The sequence below is a fragment of the Erythrolamprus reginae genome, chromosome 2, assembly GCF_031021105.1.
Source record: "Erythrolamprus reginae isolate rEryReg1 chromosome 2, rEryReg1.hap1, whole genome shotgun sequence".
Taxonomy (NCBI): domain Eukaryota; kingdom Metazoa; phylum Chordata; class Lepidosauria; order Squamata; family Dipsadidae; genus Erythrolamprus; species Erythrolamprus reginae.
Window position 1 is genome coordinate 36,513,591 of NC_091951.1, and position 14,048 is coordinate 36,527,638.

The 14,048-nt window shown below is 43.7% G+C and overlaps 6 non-coding genes across 6 annotated transcripts; 4 read left to right on the forward strand and 2 right to left on the reverse strand.

Moving 5' to 3' along the window:
- Positions 1-992: 992 nt before the first annotated feature.
- On the reverse strand, positions 993-1,065 carry TRNAA-AGC (transfer RNA alanine (anticodon AGC)). The gene has a single exon. It is a non-coding gene; the product is annotated as a tRNA-Ala (tRNA).
- Positions 1,066-3,203: 2,138 nt separating this feature from the next.
- Positions 3,204-3,276, forward strand: TRNAA-UGC (transfer RNA alanine (anticodon UGC)). Its single transcript has one exon. It is a non-coding gene; the product is annotated as a tRNA-Ala (tRNA).
- Positions 3,277-3,483: 207 nt separating this feature from the next.
- Positions 3,484-3,556, forward strand: TRNAA-UGC (transfer RNA alanine (anticodon UGC)). Its single transcript has one exon. It is a non-coding gene; the product is annotated as a tRNA-Ala (tRNA).
- Positions 3,557-8,632: 5,076 nt separating this feature from the next.
- TRNAA-AGC (transfer RNA alanine (anticodon AGC)) lies at positions 8,633-8,705 on the reverse strand. Its single transcript has one exon. It is a non-coding gene; the product is annotated as a tRNA-Ala (tRNA).
- A 2,103-nt stretch (positions 8,706-10,808) lies between these two features.
- On the forward strand, positions 10,809-10,881 carry TRNAA-UGC (transfer RNA alanine (anticodon UGC)). Its single transcript has one exon. It is a non-coding gene; the product is annotated as a tRNA-Ala (tRNA).
- Positions 10,882-12,594: 1,713 nt separating this feature from the next.
- Positions 12,595-12,667, forward strand: TRNAA-UGC (transfer RNA alanine (anticodon UGC)). The gene has a single exon. It is a non-coding gene; the product is annotated as a tRNA-Ala (tRNA).
- Positions 12,668-14,048: the final 1,381 nt, after the last annotated feature.

A 14,048-nucleotide genomic window follows, 5' to 3' on the forward strand; every position in this document is an offset into this window, starting at 1 on the left:
TGTATGGATGGTAAAATCAAGCAAAATTGTATCTGGAGAAGATGGGCATCTATTCCATCGTCTGCTGAAGCAAAGCAAGAATTTGATATTGCCACTTAGTACTTACTTAATGATTGATTGATTGATCAATTGATCAATCGATTGATTGAATTTGTGTGCCACCCCTGTCCGAGGACTCAATTGCCCAACTGCCTGTCCGGACTGCTTGGCAACAGTGTAGAAATTTATGATAATAAGTGTTCTGTCGGGCTCTCTGGTAGAATCCTCCCGAAAATTCACAGGTACAAATTTCAGACACACACACATTTGAAAATTCAAAACAATGTTCTTTATAATGAAAATTCACTTAAACTAAGCCCTCTTTTTGTATAGCAATGAGCACTTGTCTCCAAACAAACTGGTAATTGGTACAAGTCCCTTATCAGTTCTGAGATACTTAGCTTGCAGCTGTGAGGCAATTCACGGTCCTTCTTATTTCACAAAGTGAAACACCCTTTGCTCTGCTTTAGTTTCAAAGCAGGGAAAAAGCAACACGCCAAGGTTGAAGTCAGCAAGGCAGGTACGAAACACAATGATCAGATAAACCTCCACAATGGCCAAACCCACAGGCTGCTATTTATAGCTGTCTCACTAATTACCACAGCCCCACCCAACCACAGTTGGCCTCATTTTCTTTGATAATAATCTCTCAGTTGTTGCTGCCTATGCATCGCTCTCCGCATGCATGGCTGTATCATTACCTCTTGTTTCAAATCTAAGGAGGAGCTAGATAATTGATCTCCTTCTGAGCTGTCTGCCACACTCTCCTCCTCCCTGTCACTCATGTCTTCTTGGTCAGAGGAGCCTTCATCAGCAGATTTCACCGGGAGCAAAACAGCCCTGCGGCATGTGGATGTCTCCCCCACATCCACAGTCCTTGGGGAAGGAGCTGGGCCAGAGCTAAGCACAACAATAAGAGGATTTTCTTCTATGGAAGACAAAAATGAATAGACTGGAGAATGCAGGCATCGATCCTGCTACCTCTCGCATGCTAAGCGAGCGCTCTACCATTTGAGCTAATTCCCCAGACATCAGGCATCCTTCACCCACCAAACTGCGATGATTTAGGATACGATCCAAGGAGCTGAGGATATGACCTTGTAATATTATTCTATTAGAGAAAAAGCCAAATCCAAAAATGCTAGAGAATTCCTGGAAAGCATGGATATAAAGATGAATATGATTAATGAAAATAAATTGCAGGAACTAATGGGACGATGGGACAGGGTCAGAGGTTACATGGTCAGTAGAATTCGAGACCAGGGTATAAAGAATAAATTGGAATCACTCTATAATATGTAAATATTGCAATTTTCTTGGTTTAAAATGCTATAAATAAGGTACACCCTCATTTTGCTGGAGGGGTTTGAATGTTGTTGGGTGGTGGGAGCACACATCACTGAGCACTGTGTTAAATGCAGTGTGTATGTGTTATTATTTTAAATGGAATGGAATGGAGTAGAGTAGAGTAGAGCAGAGTAGACCAGGAACAGAACAGAACAGAATAGAATAGAATAATTCTTTATTGGCTGTGTGACTGGACACACAAGGAATTTGTCTTGGTGTATATGCTCTCAGTGTACATAAGAAAAAAAGATACATTTGTCAAGAATCATGTGGTACAACACTTAATGATTGTCATAGGGGTCAAAAAAGCAATTAAGAAATAATCAATATTAATACAAATCTTAGCCGACAGTCGTACAGTCCTAAGTGGGAGGAAAAGGATGATAGGAATGATGAGAAAAATATCAATACAAATTTATTATTTTTTAAAAAAGAGAATTCTTGGAAGCTTGGCACTCTGGCAAATCAGCCATCCACAGGCACATACAGTGATCCCCCGGGTATTGCGACCCCGATCATTGCGAAATGGCTATATGGCGATTTTGCAACCCGGAAGTAAAAACACCATCTGCACATGCGCGCCCTTTTTTCTATGGGCACGCATGCGTAGATGGCGCCGGGCAGATCAGCTGCTGGGCGGCTTCCCTAGGTCTTCCCCCTCTTGCTGGCGGGAGGGCGAGCGGCGGGCATCAGCGAGGAGTTTTCCCACCGCCCACCCAAACTTCTCGCTGCCGCCCGCCCGCCCTTCGCCCGCCCACGCCGTTCATTCTCGCTGCTTCCCAGCTGAGTCCTGAAGCGAATTCGCTTCAGGACTCAGCTGGGAAGCGGCGCGAGCGAGCGTGAGCGAACGGCTTGTCCGCCGCCCGTCCACCCTTCTCCCGCCCACGCCGTTCATTCTCGCCGCTTCCCAGCTGAGTCCTGAAGCGAATTCGCTTCAGGACTCAGCTGGGAAGCGGCGAGAATGAACGGCGTGGGCGGGCGATGCGCGAGCAGGCGGCAGACAAGCTGAGTCCCCTTCCCAGGAACCCCAATCTTCGGCTCCTCGCTAGCGCTGCGGAAGTAAAAACACCATCTACGCATGCAATGATCGGGGGATCACTGTACACATAAACAACAGTTTAGTGAGAGAAACCTCACCGTCACAGATCCCTGTGCTGGCATCTCTGCAGTCTGGCACAGCTCCAGAACTCACAGCTGTGAGGAAGTTGTCCACATCCTCCGACTCCATCTGCTCAAGCTCTTCCCAGGTAAATGGAGCTGAGGTGTGTCTTGGTCATTTCTAGCAGTCTTAGAAATATAGAAACATAGAAACATAGAAACATAGAAGATTGACGGCAGAAAAAGACCTCATGGTCCATCTAGTCTGCCCTTATACTATTTCCTGTATTTTATCTTAGGATGTATATATGTTTATTCCAGGCATGTTTACATTCAGTGACTGTGGATTTACCTACCACGTCTGCTGGAAGTTTGTTCCAAGGATCTACTACTCTTTCAGTAAAATAATATTTTCTCATGTTACTTTTGATTCCCCCCCCCAACTAACTTCAGATTGTGTCCCTTTGTTCTTGTGTTCACTTTCCTATTAAAAACACTTCCCTCCTGGACCTTATTTAACCCTTTAACATATTTAAATGTTTCGATCATGTCCCCCCTTTTCCTTCTGTCCTCCAGACTATACAGATTGAGTTCATTAAGTCTTTCCTGATACGTTTTATGCTTAAGACTTACTTACTTCGGCATCTAATTTCATTTCCTCAGTTTCTCCCCCTCATCCTGAATTGTTTCAGTTTTGTAGGTCAAGGCTGCTCCAAGCTGGGGAATTAGCTCATATGGTAGAGCGCTTGCTTTGCATGCAAGAGGTGGTGGGATCGATGCCCACATTCTCCAATCAAACATTTACTTTGCTATATAACTGGATTGTTTTATTTATTTATTTATTTTTATTTTTATTTGTTTGTTTTGTCAAGTACATATTGGTGGTATGCAAAGATATAATACTATTACATCTTTATATTATAAATTATTATATTATAATAACTTTCATCTTCTCAGTTGATGTTCCCTGTCCTTGTGAATCAAACTGACCAGGCAGTTGGGGAATTAGCTCATATGGTAGAGCGCTTGCTTTGCATGCAAGAGGTGGTGGGATCGATGCCCACATTCTCCAGTTCCATTTTTTTTTTACTTTCCTTTGCCAAAAAGGTTTAAATCATTTTCACCTCTTCATTTTCTGCTTCTTGTCGTGAATTCTTGTAACATAGCAGAACAAATTTGACAGGGGAATTAGCTCAAATGGTAGAGCGCTCGCGTAGCATGCGAGAGGTAGCAGGATCGATGCCTGCATTCTCCAGCCAGTCTCTCTTCAGTTTTGACATCCATGCAGAAGATCCTCATGTAGGCAAGTTTTGCATATTTTTCCCATACAGTGGTACTTCTACTTAAGAGCTTAATTTGTTCCGTGACCAGGTTCTTAAGTAGAAAAGTTTGTAAGTAGAAGCAATTTTTCCAAGCAGGAATCAATGTAAAAGCAAATAATGCGTGCAAACCCATTAGGAAAGAAATAAAAGCTCGGAATTTGGGTGGGAGGAAGAGGAGGAAGAAGAGGAGGAGGAAGACAGTCGCTGCCGAAGGAAGAAGTTGAAATGAGGGGAATAAAAAAAACCAAAACTTTAAGGCAAAAAAAAGGGGGGACTCTGAGGTGGCGAGCAACATGTGCTTCCCGTACACCTGGTACGAGGCTGCCTCCCATACACTGCGCCAAAGAGAGAAACCCAGGGGGAATGGTAGGAAACTGGCCGGGCTTTCATGCTGCTCTCAAATTTCCTGGGAAATTTTTCTGGGCTTTATTTATTTATTTATTTATTTATTTATTCATTATTTAGATTTGTATGCCGCCCCTCTCCGAGGACTCGGGGCGGCTCACAACAGAGAAAAACAAATTGTAAATAATCCGGATAAATAATCCGGATAAGTTTAAAACAAAATCTGGACCGGGATTCATTGCTCACAGTCACTCACGCCCTCATCACCTCGAGATTCGACTACTGTAACGCTCTCTACATGGGGCTACCTTTGAAAAGTGTTCGGAAACTTCAGATCGTGCAGAATGCAGCTGCGAGAGCAGTCATGGGCTTACCTAGGTATGCCCATGTTTCACCATCACTCCGCAGTCTGCATTGGCTGCCGATCAATTTCCAGTCACAATTCAAAGTGTTGGTTATGACCTTTAAAGCCCTTCATGGCATCGGACCAGAATATCTCCGAGACCGCCTTCTGCCGCACGAATCCCAGCGACCGATTAGGTCCCACAGAGTGGGCCTTCTCCGGGTCCCGTCAACTAAACAATGTCGGTTGGCGGGCCCCAGGGGAAGAGCCTTCTCTGTGGCGGCCCCGGCCTTCTGGAACCAACTCCCCCCGGAGATTAGAACTGCCCCTACTCTCCCTGCCTTCCGTAAAGTTCTTAAAACCCACCTTTGTCGTCAGGCATGGGGGAACTGAAACACCTCCCCCGGCCACGTACAATTTATGTATGGTATGTTTGTGTGTGTGCTTGTTAATATAGTGGGGTTCTTTTTAAAACTATTTTAAATACTTAAATTTATTGAATCTATTTGGATTTGTACGATTGTTTATATTTTTGTTGTGAGCCGCCCCGAGTTCGCGGAGAGGGGCGGCATACAAATCTAAATAATAAATAAATAAATAAATAAATAAATAAAAAACCCCATATACTAACAGACACACACACAAGCATACCATGCACAAATTAAACATGCCCAGGGGGAGATGTCTCAATTTCCCCCATGCCTGACGGCAAAGGTGGGTTTTAAGGAGTTTACAGAAGGCAGGAAGAGTAGGGGCAGTTCTAATCTCCGGGGGGAGTTGGTTCCAGAGAGCCGGTGCCGCCACAGAGAAGGCTCTTCCCCTGGGGCCCGCCAACCGACATTGTTTAGTTGACGGGACCCGGAGAAGGCCCACTCTGTGGGACCTAATCGGTCGCTTGGATTCGTGCGGCAGGAGGCGGTCTCGGAGGTATTCTGGTCCGATGCCATGAAGGGCTTTAAAGATCATAACCAACACTTTGAATTGTGACCGGAAATTGATCAGCAGCCAATGCAGACTGTGGGGTGATGGTGAAACATGGGCATACCTAGGTAGGCCCATGACTGCTCTCGCAGCTGCATTCTGCTTGGGTTCTTAAGTAGAAAATGGTTCTTCAGAAGAGGCAAAAAAATCTTGAATACCCGTTTCTTATTTAGAAAACAACTTAAGTAGAGGTGTTCTTAAGTAGAGGTACCACTGTACAGTGTTCCCTCGATTTTCGCAGGGGATGCGTTCCGAGATCGCCCGCGAAAGTCGAATTTCCGTGAAGTAGAGATGCGGAAGTAAATACACTATTTTTGGCTATGAACAGTATCACAAGCCTTCCCTTAACACTTTAAACCCATAAACTGCAATTTCCCATTCCCTTAGCAACCATTTAGATTATTACTCACCATGTTTATTTATTAAAGTTTATTTTTAAAAAAATTATTAAAGGCGGACGAAAGCTTGGCGATGACATATGACATCATTGGGTGGGAAAAACTGTGGTATAGGGAAAAAACCTGCAAAGTATTTTTTTAATTAATATATTTGAAAAACCGTGGTATAGACTTTTTGCGAAGTTCGAACACGCAAAAATCGAGGGAACACTGTACTTGAAATTAGTGGCAATATAGAAGCTTTGCATTGCCTGCAAGAGGTGGTGGGGATCAATGCCCACTTTTTCTAAGACAGGCATTTGGTTAATTTTATCTTCCTTCCCCAAGGTCCACCCCACTGCACCCCTGTGATTCTGCATATGATCTTCTGTGTGGGCGTTTCTTGAGAAGTGATGGAACAGCAATGGTAAAACAGGATGCTATGGAACTAGCTCAAATGGAAGAGTGCTTGCTTCACACACAAGCGGTAGTATGCCTGGTACTCACACTCTCCAAGCACCTTTATTCTTTTTTGCAATACTATAATATTGTATAAGAAATAATGAAGGTTATAATGATCTGATGGTCTTTTTGAAAAATCCTTTCTTAGCAAGCACCAAGAGGAACATATGTTCCAACTTGTCAAGTTTGTAAACTTTACAGTTCTGGAGATAGCTAGCAACCTTGATCCACTATGTCACAAGAATTTAAGGAAAGAGACAACAACTGAAGAGCTGAAAATGATCTAACAACGTAGTAAAATAAAGTAAACATTTACTAGAGAATGTGGGTGTAGATACTACTATCTCTTGTATGGAAGCAAGGGCTCTAGCATATGAGCTAATTACCCAGCTTCATGTAGATTTTAAGGCACAGAACCAAGGGTGGTAGTCACTTCCCTTCCCTTCCAGTTCACAAATGTGAGTGTGCATGGCACCTCCACACATGCACGCAGCCCACCCCACATGCTCTTTATTTGCTTGTGTGCCTTCTGCATTGTGCCCAGCCATGAAAATGTGGTCCTCCCAGAATCAGTGCTACGAGTTCACCTCAACTGGTCTGAACTGGCAGAATAAGCCCTCTGCCCAGAACTGCAAAAACTCAGGACAAGTTGCAGAAATTAAATACAGTGGTTCTTCTACCTAAGAATGCCTCTACTTACAAACTTTTCTAGATAAGAACTGGGTGTTCAAGATTTTTTTGCCTCTTCTCAAGAACCATTTTCCACTTACAAACCTGAGCCTCCAAAACTGTAATCGGAAAATGTGTGGAGAAGCCTCTGTGAGGCCTCTCTAGGAATTTCCTGGAAGGAAACAGGGCAGGAAAAGACAGGGAGAAGCCTCTGCGGGGCCTCTCTAGGAATCTCCTGAGAGGAAACAGGGCTGGAAATGCAGGGAGAAGCCTCCAAGGGTCCTCTTTACGAATTTCCTGGGAGGAAACAGGGCCTCCACCCTCCCTGTGGTTTCCCCAATCGCATGCATTATTTGCTTTTACATTGATTCGTATTGGAAAATTTGCTTCTTCTTACAAACTTTTCTACTTAAGAACCTGGTCACAGAGTGAATTAAGTTCATAAGTAGAGGTACCACTGTATATAAAACAGGCATATGTTTCTCTTAGAGAATGCATCTCCTGATCCCGTGATCAGGTATCAAGTGTTCTATCATTTCCGCTGATTGCCCCACATCCCAACAATGCCACTCCATCATTTTTCCAGAAAAGCCATCTAGAAGCTGTTATGAAGACTCACAGAGAGTGGATTGGGGTGGATCTTCTGTATGGATGGTAAAATCAAGCAAAATTGTATCTGGAGAAGATGGACATCTATTCCATTGTCTGCTGTAGTAAAGCAAGAATTTGGTATTGCCACTTACTACTTACTTAATGATTGATGGATTGATTTATTGATCGATCAATTGATTGATTGAATTTGTGTGCCACCCCTGTCCGAGGACTCAACTGCCCAACTGCCTGTCCAGACTGCTTTGCAACGGTGTAGAAATTTATGAAATTTATGATAATAAGTGTTCTGTCGGGCTCTCTGGTAGAATCCTCCCGAAAAGTCACAGGTACAAATTTCAGACACACACACATTTGAAAATTCAAAACAATGTTCTTTATAATGAAAATTCAATTAAACTAAGCCCTCTTTTTGTATAGCAAAGAGCACTCGTCTCCAAACAAACTGGTAATTGGTACAAGTCCCTTATCAGTTCTGAGATACTTATCTTGCAGCTGTGAGGCAATTCACAGTCCTTCTTCTTTTACAAAGTGAAACACCCTTTGCTCTGCTTTAGTTTCAAAGCAGGGAAAATGCAACACACCAAGGTCGGAGTTAGCAAGGCAGGCACGAAACACAATGATCAGATAAACCTCCACAATGGCCAAACCCTCAGGCTGCTCTTTATAGCTGTCTCACTAATTACCACAGCCCCACCCAACAACAGGTGGCCTCATTTTCTTTGATAATAATCTCTCGGTTGTTGCTGCCTATGCATCACTCTCCGCATGCGTGGCTGTATCATTAACTCTTTTTCTGAATCCAAGGAGGAGCTAGATAATTGATCTCCTTCTGAGCTGTCTGCCACACTCTCCTCCTCCCTGTCACTCATGTCTTCTTGGTCAGAGGAGCCTTCATCAGCAGATTTCACCAGGAGCAAAACAGCCCTGCGGCATGTGGATGTCTCCCCCACATCCACAGTCCTTGGGGCAGGAGCTGGGCCAGAGCTAAGCACAACAATAAGAGGATTTTCTTCTATGGAAGACAAAAATGAATAGACTGGAGAATGCAGGCATCGATCCTGCTACCTCTCGCATGCTAAGCGAGCGCTCTACCATTTGAGCTAATTCCCCAGACATCAGGCATCCTTCACCCACCAAACTGCGATGATTTAGGATATGATCCAAGGAGCTGAGGATATGACCTTATAATATTATTCTATTAGAGAAAAATCCAAATCCAAAAATGCTAGAGAATTCCTGGAAAGCATGGATATAAAGATGAATATGATTAATGAAAATAAATTGCAGGAACTGATGGGACGATGGGACAGGGTCAGAGGTTATATGGTCAGTAGAATTCGAGACCAGGGTATAAAGAATGAATTGGAATCACTCTATAATATGTAAATATTGCAATGTTCTTGGTTTAAAATGTTATAAATAAGGTACACCCTCATTTTGCTGGAGGGGTTTGAATGTTGTTGGGTGGTGTGAGCACACATCACTGAGCACTGTGTTAAATGCAGTGTGTATGTGTTATTATTTTAAATGGAATGGAATTGAGTGGAGTGGAGTGGAGTGGAGTAGAGTAGAGTAGAGTAGAGAGTAGAGTAGAACAGAACAGAACAGAACAGAACTGTTGTGGTTAGCTCTGGCCCTGCTCCTGCCCCAAGGACTGTGGATGTGGGGGAGACATCCACATGCTGCAGGCCTGTTTTGCCCCCGGTGTAATCTGATGATGAAGGCTCCTCTGACCAAGAAGACATGAGTGACAGGGAGGAGGAGAGTGGGGCAGACAGCTCAGAAGGAGATCAATTATCTAGCCCTTCCTTGGATTCAGAACAAGAGTTAATGATACAGCCACGCATGTGGAGAGCGATGCATAGGCAACAACTGAGAGATTATTATCAAAGAAAATGAGGCCACCTGTGGTTGGGTGGGGCTGTGGTAATTAGTGAGGCTGCTATAAAGAGCAGCCTGTGGGTTTGGCCATTGTGGAGGATTATCTGATCATTGTGTTTTGTGACTGCTTTACTGACTTTGACCTTTTGTGTGCTAATTTTTCCCCGCTTTGAAACTAAACCAGAGCAAAGTGTGTTTCACTTTGTGAAAGAAGAAGGACTGTGAATTGCCTCACAGCTGCAAGCTAAGTATCACAGAACTGATAAGGGACTTTTACAAATTACCAGTTTGTTTGGAGACGAGTGCTCTTTGCTATATCAAAAGAGGGCTTGGTTTAAGTGAATTTTCATTATAAAGAACATTGTTTTGAATTTTCAAACATGTGTGTGTCTGAAATTTGTACCTGTGAATTTTTGGGAGCATTCTACCAGAGACCCCGACAGAACAAGAACAGAACAGAACAGAATAATTCAATATTGGCTAAGTGTGACTGGACACACAAGTAATTCGTCTTGGTGCATATGTTCTCAGCGTACATAATAGAAAAAGATACATTTGTCAAGAATCATGTGGTACACCACTTAATGATTGTCATAGGGGTCAAATAAGCAATTAAGAAACAATCAATATTAATACAAATCTTAGGATAGAAGCCTACAGTCATACAGTCCTAAGTGGGAGGAAAAGGATGATAGGAATGATGAGAAAAATATAAATACAAATTTATTATTTTTTTAAAAAGAGAATTCTGGGAAGCCTGGCAAATCAGCCATCCACAGGCACAGGCACATACACATAAACAAAAGTTTAGTGAGAGAAACCTCACCCTCACAGGTCCAAGTGCTGTGCTGGCATCTCTACAGTCTGACACAGCTCCAGGACTCACAGCTGTGAGGAACTTGTCCACGTCCTCTAAATCCACCTGCTCAAGCTCTTCCCAGATAAATGGAGCTCAGATGTGTCTTGGTCATTTCTAGCAGACTTACTTCGACATCTAATTTCCTTGGTTTCTCCCCCTCATCCTGAATTGTTTCAGTTTTGTAGGTCAAGGCTGCTCCTAGCTGGGGAATTAGCTCACATAGTAGAGCACTTGCTTTGCATGCAAGAGGTGGTGAGATCGATGCCCACATTCGCCAATTAAATATTTACTTTGCTATACAACTGGATTGTTTTATTTATTTATTTTTATTTTTGTTTGTTTTGTCAAGTACATATTGGTGGTATGCAAAGATATAATGCTATTATATCTTTATATTATAAATTATTATATTATAATAATTTTCATCTTCTCACTTGTTTCCTGTCCTTGTGAATCAAACTGGCCAGGCAGTTGGGGAATTAGCTCATATGGTAGAGCGCTTGCTTTGCATGCAAGAGGTGGTGGGATCGATACCCACATTCTCCAGTTCCATTTTTTTCCTTTTTTTCCTTTCCTTTGCCAAAGAGTATTAGATCGTTTTCACCTCTTCGTTTTTTGCTTCTTGTCCTGAATTCTTGTAACATGGCAGAGCAAATTTGACAGGGGAATTAGCTCAAATGGTAGAGTGCTCGCTTAGCATGCGAGAGGTAGCAGGATCGATGCCTGCATTCTCCAGTCTTCAGTTTTCACATCCATATAGAAGATCCTCAAGTAGGCAAGTTTTGCATATTTTTCCTATACTTGAAATTAGTGGCAATATAGAAGCTTTGCTTTGCCTGCAAGCAGTAATCGGGATCAATGACCAATTTTTCTAGGATAGGCATTTGGTTTGATTTTATTTTCCTTCCCCAAAAGGCACCCCACTCCACCCCTGTGATTCTGCGTATGATCTTAGAAACATAGAAACATAGAAGTCTGATGGCAGAAAAAGACCTCATGGTCCATCTAGTCTGCCCTTATACTATTTTCTGTATTTTTTCTTCGGATGGATCTATGTTTATCCCAGGCATGTTTAAATTCAGTTACTGTGGATTTATCTACCACATCTGCTGGAAGTTTGTTCCAAGGATCTACTACTCTTTCAGTAAAATAATATTTTCTCATGAACTTAGAGGAGAGGATGTATGGAAAAAAAAGAAAATATAAGATAGGTGAAAGAAAGGAAAGGCAATTGGACAGGGGACAAAAGGCACACCAGTGCACTTATGTACGCCCCTTATTGGCCTCTTAGGAACTTGGAGAGGTCAATCGTGGAGAGTCTAAGGGAGAAGTGTTGGGGGTTAGGGGTTGACACAATTGAGTCCGGTAATGAGTTCCACGCTTCGATAACTCGATTGTTGAAATCATATTTTTTACAGTCAAGTTTGGCGTGGTTCGTATTAAGTTTGAATCTGTTGCGTGCTCTTGTGTTATTGCTGTTGAAGCTGAAGTAGTCATTGACTGGTAGGACATTGCAGCATATGATCTTGTGGGCAATACTCAAATCGTGTTTTAGGCGCCGTAGTTCTAGGCTTTCTAGGCCCAGGATTGTTAGTCTATTTTCGTAGGATATTCTGCTTCGAGTAGAGGAGTGAAGGGCTCTTCTGGTGAAATATCTTTGGACATTTTCAAGGGTGTTGATGTCTGAGATGTGGTATGGGTTCCAGACAGCTGAGCAGTAGTCTAGGATGGGTCTGGCAAAAATTTTGTAGGCTCTTGTGAGTAGAGTGAGATTGCCTGAGCAGAAGCTGCGTAGGATCAGGTTAACAACTCTAGAGGCTTTTTTGGCAATATTGTTGCAGTGGGCTTTAACACTTAGGTCGTTCGATATTAGTATTCCAAGGTCTTTTACAGAATGTGGGTTAGCAGTGAGAGATTGTTTATTCAGTTCGTATGTATGGTTAGGATTCTTTTTGCCAATGTGGAGGGTAGAGCATTTGTTGGTTGATATTTGAAGTTGCCAGGTATTAGACCAGTCTGAGATAAAGTCCAGGCTCTGAAGACTTATCTGATTGTCCCTAGAGCATGTCAAGAAGTCTGGTGAGATTAGTACAAAGTAAGTGATAGCTGTGAGGATCTTGTCCACTTCCTCAGGATAGACCAAAACTTCTGTCGCATAATTAAGCTCAGGTGTGTCTTCTTCCCTTCTAGTGGATCTGACCAGCTGGCATTTAATTTCATCTACTGGGTTTCTGCTTCTTCTCCTGAATTCTTGGAGCTGGGGAATTAGCTCATATGGTAGAGCGCTTGCTTTGCATGCAAGAGGTGGTGGGATCGATGCCCACATTCTCCAATCAAACATTTATTTTGCTATATTGGATTATTTTCATCTTCTCAGTTGCTGTTTCCTGTTCGTGTAGCACAGTGAATCAAAGTTGCCAGGCAGTCGGGGAATTAGCTCATATGGTAGAGCGCTCGCTTTGCATGCAAGAGGTGGTGGGATCAATGACCGCATTCTCCAACCAACTCTCTGCTTGTTTTTTGAGATCCATACACTAATTCAGCCTCACCGAATATATTTGTGTGCGTTATCTTATATCTGCTTTTTCTTTTGTATACTATGGGAAATGTCTGTGAGAAGAAATTGGGGGATTGTTTACCCTGTAAGAGCAGACAACCAGAGCAACTCATGAAATCAATATTTATTTTTATTTATTGTTAGTGTTGGAAGGGACCATGCGGATTAACAAGTCCAGCCCCCTGCCTAAGCAGGAACCCTATAGCAACCTAGCCAAATGGCAGTCCAATTTCCTCTTAAATGTCCAGAGTATTGGAGTTCACAACTTCCGCTGGTAGGTTGTTCCACTGGTTGATCGTTCTGACCGTCAGGAAGTTCTTCCTCATTTCCAGGTTGAATCTCTCCTTGGTCAGCTTCCAGCCGTTGTTCCTCGTCCGGTCCTCCGGTACCCTGGAGAATAAAGTGATCCCCTCCTCTCTGTGGCAACCCCTCGTATACCTGTAGACTGCTATCATGTCCACTCTGGCCCTCCTTTTCTCTAGGCTATCCATGCCCAGTTCCCGCAGTCTCTCTTCGTAAGTCTTGGTTTCTGGACCCCTGATCATTTTAGTTGCTCTTTTCTGTTCTATTGCCTATCACTTATTTTGTACTAATCTCACCAGACTTCTTGATATGCTCTAGGAACAATCAGAAAAGTCTTCAGAGATGGATCTTGGGGTAAGTTCAATCATATGCCGGTTGCATTTGAGCAACAACTCTAAGATAGGCCCTCACTTGATCCGGTTCCGGTTTGAGCAGTGGGGAGATGGTGGGTCTGCCGCTCCCTTGAACAACGGTATATCATCGGAAAATGTTGGTCCAGGATGGAAGGTCATCTGTTGTCGCTGTTGCTGCTGTGTCCCCAACTGCAGAGCTCTGAGGCTGGGGCCGGAGGCGCGTGGGTGACTGCGGAGCGACCAGCTGGGACGCGGAACCAGCTGGGATGCGGAAGATGGCGGCGGTGCCTGGCGCGGAGTTTTGACATCGGAGGGAAGAGAGCGGCCAAGAAGATGCAGATGCAGAGCGACTGTCGGGCCGAGCCCCCCGACCCGGCCCGACAGATGGGAGCGGACGGTGCCGAGATGGTGGGGGCCGGGGGGTGTTGTAGGCACCGAAAAAGACCGCAGCGTCGAGAGGTGGCTGACTGGGGCGCGGAAGATGGTGGCGGTGCCTTGCA